The following is a 6,247-nucleotide window of genomic DNA, read 5'->3' as shown; positions in this document are numbered from 1 at the left end:
GCCACAACTTTAACTCTGATCCCGTTAGCACCCTCCAAAGGCATAGAGTAAGTTCTGGTGGTCTCAGTTTTGTGGCAGTAAAAAGCAGCATAAGGGTAATTCTGCTTGTGGCACACAACAACTTTATCTCCTGATATCTTCTTCACTCCTGGTGCTATGGTGTATTGTTGCAACCCCGTTTCTTGGTCAACTTCTGTGGACAAAACCACATGGCAAGGCTCCTATATATGCGAATCACATCGCACACCAACTTTGTGTCCAACAGAAAAAAAAGGAGGATTAAGGTTTTTGCAATTCAAAAATTTAACTCAAAGAGAATTAAACATTACTTACAAATTAACTATGGTACTAGTGACGCAACAAGATAGTTCGCATGAGGGAAAATTAGGATTCCAAAACGCGAAAGAACCAAGGCTTAGGAGGGCTCATGGAGAGAGAACCAAGGCTCCACTAAAGGAGTGCTCGACGAGAGATAACCATGTCTAGAACATTGATTCAGTGAGGGTTGTAGTGAAAGAGAAAGAAGAATAGGTTCGGTAATGGAATTGAAGGAGGTTGAGTGGTTGGACACTTTTTCCAAATGAGAAATGGTTGCAATGGGAGTGAGGAAGAAGAAAATAGGGTTCGTGAACTTTAAGATATGCATTTTAAATAATTATATGAAATATCCATATATAATAGATCCGTATATAATATTTGTATGTAGATTGTTCATTATATACGGATTTAAATCCATATGTAATAATCCATGTGTAAGTGCAATTCTCTTCATTTTTATGTGTGTTTTTGTGTCTGTGTTCAATATTGAGACTAATATGTTGTTTATATTTATGTTTAGGTACTATATATTTATGGTGAGATTGTGTACCTTTCTAAAACAAGAGTAGTTACATCTTTCTCCATTGTTATTTGCCTTTTATGCTCTCAGATTCTTATCTTTAAAATTTATTTTTAATGTAAGCCTATAATTTTATAGTATTTTTTTTATGTGTTGGATATGTGATTAATTGTATATATAAATATATTGTTGTATTGAGTTACTGAATGAAATTATTGATTAATTTTTTATCGTTGATAAATTGTTGAAAATTTTTCATTACCAATGAATATTGATTATTTTCGATAGATTTTGTCCATCGATATTTTTTGTTCTTTTTGAAGTGATAGTAGAGCATACTACATGAAACTCCCTCAAATTCTTGTTGGCATCTTCACCCTTTAATCCAGAGAATTTGGGTNTATCCTTCAACTGTATAGTCCCATACCTATACACTCTCCAGATCCCTCTCATTCCGGTGTATGTTCGATTTGTCCATGTGCCCCTTCCACTCGAAGCCTGCCAGGAGCCGCTCCTTGTCCGTGCCCCCTGCACCATGCTTCTTGCACCGACGATCACTTCCCGCCCTCGTCAGTGCCCAGGTGTCACAAGATATATCTTGTGGGGCGAGTTCCTTCAAAGTTCTTTCTCGGTTACCAACCATTTAAGGTATTGGTGCAATAGAAAAATAACTTTATATAGAATCTTAGACCAGGTTGGGTTCTCTAATTCTTATTTTCCCTTTGTCCCCTCCATTTCCAATTTTCTTAGTCTCTCGAAGGTGTTCTCAATTTCGGGATCATATAATTGTAATTCACCCCCTCCAAGATCTGGTCATGCAACATCCAACAACTATAAACCTTCAACAAATGTATCATGTAGGTTTCCAGAAAAGAGAAATGGGTCACTAATAGACATGCTTAAGTGTTAAGTCTTTCCTAACCAAAATCCTTATAGACATGCACATTGTCACACTACCAAGTTGTGTCTAAAAAGTTTATGTAAGAATGGTTAAAGCCAAACACGCAACAAAACAATATATTATCAATATTTTTTTTAGTTTTGCTTTATATATATATATATATATAATCTTTTAAAAAATTAAATAGAAAGAAGAAAATGAAAAAAAAAATTAATGAGAAAAAAAAGCGATGTTAAGTAATGTAACGAAACCCAATGGTGTCAGGTTGCTATTTGAAAACAACATTTTTATTGCAATAAACATTATTGATCAAAATTTAATAATTTAGGTAACCCGTTCGAATCTCAATGACACAATTGTTGAAATATACCTATTACGATACATCATTTTCTCTAAAAAAAATTATAATAAAGAAAAGGTTAAATTAGTCTTTTTCATCTTTATATTTGTTCGTGAATCTTAAGTGGGTTGTTTTTTTTTTTTGTCTTAATTGGGTTTATATACTTATAAAATTGAGTCAATTAAGTCATTTCCGTTAAGTTTTCACTAACACCGTCTAACTGTAATGACGTGCGCACGACTGATGTAAAAATGTTTTATTATGTGGATTGTTTTTTTAAATTAAGAGTTTTTAACATAACGAAATTTATTCGTCCAACACCGTCCACTACGACCCCATGGCTGCTCCTCTTGCATAACCACTTACAATCATCAAGAACCAGAACTGCAAGAATTAGAAAATCCTAACGGAAGATTTCTAAAGTAGAAATCTCAAGAAGCTGCAATCGTGAAAAGAAGAAACCCAAAACTCAACTTTGAATCCATAAACCCCACTACAAGATAAAAAATTAAGAACATAAATAAACCCCAAATTTCCAAATTTCAGAACCCTAAAATGCCAAACGAAAGATTCACTCCATTGTCGCATTGATTCTTTTTTACGGTAAAGTACGTTTTCCTTCAACGTTCCAATATGTCAAAGTCCCACCGCGCACAAATTAAATTCCAACACCAAAGTAAAGAATAAGGATCCGTGAACAAAGAAGACGCCACGATTATTGAAGCGGAACGCAGATTGAGAAAGGGTTTTGCTTTTTCAGAATCGCGTTCGGAGTCAGAGATTGAGTTATCGACTCCCAATTCCTCCAAATCCTTATCCATTACGCTTGGTTTTAGGGTTTTGAAAAGCCCTCTCACTGATGAACAGATCTGGAAGCGCCTTCGCAATGTTGGCTTCGACGAGGAATCAATTAAGCACAAGGAAAAGGTTGCCCACAACTTACATCACTGAGCTCGAAGTTGAGGTTCGTAATTTTCTCCCTCTCTAACTTTTTTTTTTGTGTTTTCGGGGGAAAAAGGTGAAATGCATTTTTTATATCATTGTGTGAAATTTTGGACAATGAAGATGGCTTTTAAGTGTTCCTATCCTCCTTTTTGTTGGGATTTTTATTGAATGCTTGTGGTTAAATTTGGGTAGCAGTTGGTTATTGGTCAAGAGCATTGCGCAGCAGCTGGAGCAAAACTGGCAGTTGGCGAGGATCATGGATCTATTGTTGCCGGTGTACCAGTTGGGTTTGAGGGACTCCAAAGTGATCAACAACGACAACTTGTTCCTCTGCGTCCTAATGATGTTTTTCACAATGTCAATGAAGTGATCTACGTGGAATGTTTGATTGTACAATAAATAAGTCATTCAATTTAATAGACAATGCCATATGATCTAAAAAAAATTACACCTCAGCATGTGCAGACGCTGTTAGTGAAAACTTAACGGAAATGGCTCAATTAGCTAAATTTTACAAGTATTTGGATTCAATTGGNANGAAAAAAAAAAAAACGAAGACCCAGTTGAGATTTACGAACAAATATGAGGAACAAAAGACTAATATAACTTAAAGAAAATGAGTTTGTTTGATAATGAATTAATAATCATAAAACAAAAAAAGTGATAAAATAAATTGGAATAAAATAATGAAAATTTAAATAACTAGATTTTTAAAACTAAAGAAAANTTTAAGTGTTCAAATAATTTAAAAAAAATACATCAATTTATAATAATTACAAAAAATTAAAAGAAATTGTGAATGAAAATAAAATTGTTTAAAATGTTGAATTGAATTGAGAAAAAAAAAACCATAAATAAATGACGATGTCTAGAAGTATATAACTGAACGTCCTGAAATAAAAAGAAACTTAAATTAAGCTAAAAATTTATTTAAATACAATTATGAGAAAAAGTGAATGCACACACGACTAACATTGAAAATATTAAAGTGAATGTAGTATTAAATAAATAAATGAAACAAATTAATTATATGTCAATTTTGAAAGGGTTAAATGTGCTTTTAGTTCCTCAAGTATTACTGATTTTTAGTTTTAGTTTACTCAAAACATTGATGGCATTTAATCCTCTTAGTATTAAAACATGTAACTTTAGTCCTTAAAAATGGACGCCGTCAATTTTTGTTGATGTGGCTAACGACTTTGCCTCGTATTCTGATAGGTTCACTCTGAACTATCTGCCACGTTGCATTTTTTTAACATTTGAACTCCTCGTACGATGCGAGAGAAAACGATCCTGTGTTCCTTATCGTTGGTGAGACAAACCACCGCCAGTCGCTGGCCAAGACGTCGTTCTCATCGGCCAAGACGCCAGCGTCCCCGTCGTTCGTTGTCGGGGGCATTCCCACTCTAGTGTCGAGTTCCCTTTTCCTTTTAGATCGGAGAAGCTCTCTCCCTCCACCGTCGATCTTCGTCTGGAGTGAGCCAAACTGTTCGAGACGCAAGCCATAGCGCCGCCAACACCCCAAGTCATGGCCACCGCGAGCCACCTACAATGAAAACCCTTTTCCCCTCTTCGGTTCAGTGCGAAAAGCTCTATCCCTCCTCCACTGCATTTGGTCTTTGGAGCACCGTATTCCAATCATTTGAAATTTGGACAATATTATTATTATTATTATTATTATTATTATTATTTCTGTGTTTTTGTATTTTATTTAGGGTTTCACATGATTTGAAATTAGAGAGTTGATACTCCCCTGGGGAATATATTCTATTGACAGATCTGAATTATACAAATTTATCTAATCGTGGTTTTTGGTCCCATCTTACAAAGCAAACGGAGAGCATCTTTTGGAAACCGGTGTTCGTCCCGTTTGTGGAACCGTCCTTCATCAATCTCTAGACGATCTGATTCTTACTCTCAGTGAATGTTTTTGAATCTTTTTCATCGAATGGGATAGAGGATTTCCAGAGGAGTTTGTTTGTTTGGGCTTGGCTTTGCTTTGCCTGGGTATGATGATGTGGGGCACCTCTCTATTTTTCTTTTTTAAAACAAACTCCAGCTTTTGGATTTTCCTATTTTTTTTCTCTGCTCCTTTTCTTTTGTCTTCTTTTCCTTTCTTTTTTGCAATGCCTTCTTCTATTATCTAACAAGCTTTAACCCAAACAAACAAAAACACAGTGCAGTTAATTGGCAAGGTTGGATTGATGATTGATGATTGATGATTGCGGAACATCTATTCTATTTCATTTGAACACTTTTCTCTCTATCTCATTGTGATGTGATAAAAAAACTCAATGAAAACCCCAAGGATCTTCTCTTCGACCACTGCAGCTTCCACTGTAGCCGTATACAAAAAGCAAAGTGGTGATGAGTTTCGGATTCGGGGCATGANGTTACTATCATGACGAGCTTGGCTTTTGTTTTGGATTCACTACTTTTCTATTGCGCTGCAGATGCCTCTTCCTCTCGCAGGAAGGAGAAATGGCAAAGTGGTGGTGGTCCGCCGTAAAGGGCAGTGACTTTTTCGGCGTCGACAGCGGCATGGTGATACGTATCGTCGACAACACCTCCAATAGGGCTCGAACGTGTTGGTGGCAGATAGAGAATAGTGTTGGCAGACGTGGCATTGCCATTAACCAAAAATTAACGCCGTCCATTTTTAAGGACTATTTTTACATGTTATAATACTACAAGGATTAAATGTCATCAATGTTTTGAGTAGGGACTAAAACAAAAAATGAGAGATACTTAAGGGACGGAAAATATATTTAACCCATTTTGAAATGATTACAATATATTAAAGATAATGGTGAATGACATGAGTAAAAAGTAATGTATAATTAAATATGAGAAACTGAGATTAAATATAATAAAATAAAATCATGATGCAATTATGAAATAAAAGATAAAATAAAAAAATCAAATACTAAATTTAAATTAAATGGTTAAACAAGTAATTAAAGGAAATTAAATTTATAATATAGATGAATAAAACAAGTTGAAAATATAAAATTAAAAAAATTAAATAAAAAATGTAAAATATATTAATAAGAGAACTAATAATAAAAAAAGTTATAGAGACTTTTGTTATTTAACTCAAACGAAANGTTGGTCCTTATTATTTCTCTCAAACTAAAACACACATCATCATAGTTTACATATAAGCCACTTAAAGTATCTAAACAAACAAGAGAAAATTATGCATATGAAGAAAACAACATAG

The 6,247-nt window shown here is 34.4% G+C and overlaps 1 protein-coding gene across 1 annotated transcript in view; it reads right to left on the bottom strand.

Moving 5' to 3' along the window:
- The window catches only part of LOC111241668 (BURP domain protein RD22-like), a 20,261-nt gene that overhangs the window by 2,284 nt on the left and 11,730 nt on the right, over nt 1–6,247 (bottom strand). The gene's annotated exons all lie outside the window — the stretch shown is intronic.

The sequence above is a fragment of the Vigna radiata genome, chromosome 5 (assembly GCF_000741045.1).
Source record: "Vigna radiata var. radiata cultivar VC1973A chromosome 5, Vradiata_ver6, whole genome shotgun sequence".
NCBI lineage: Eukaryota > Viridiplantae > Streptophyta > Magnoliopsida > Fabales > Fabaceae > Vigna > Vigna radiata.
The sequence above is the reverse complement of the archived record's forward strand: the minus strand, read 5'-3'. Positions and strand labels throughout refer to the sequence as shown.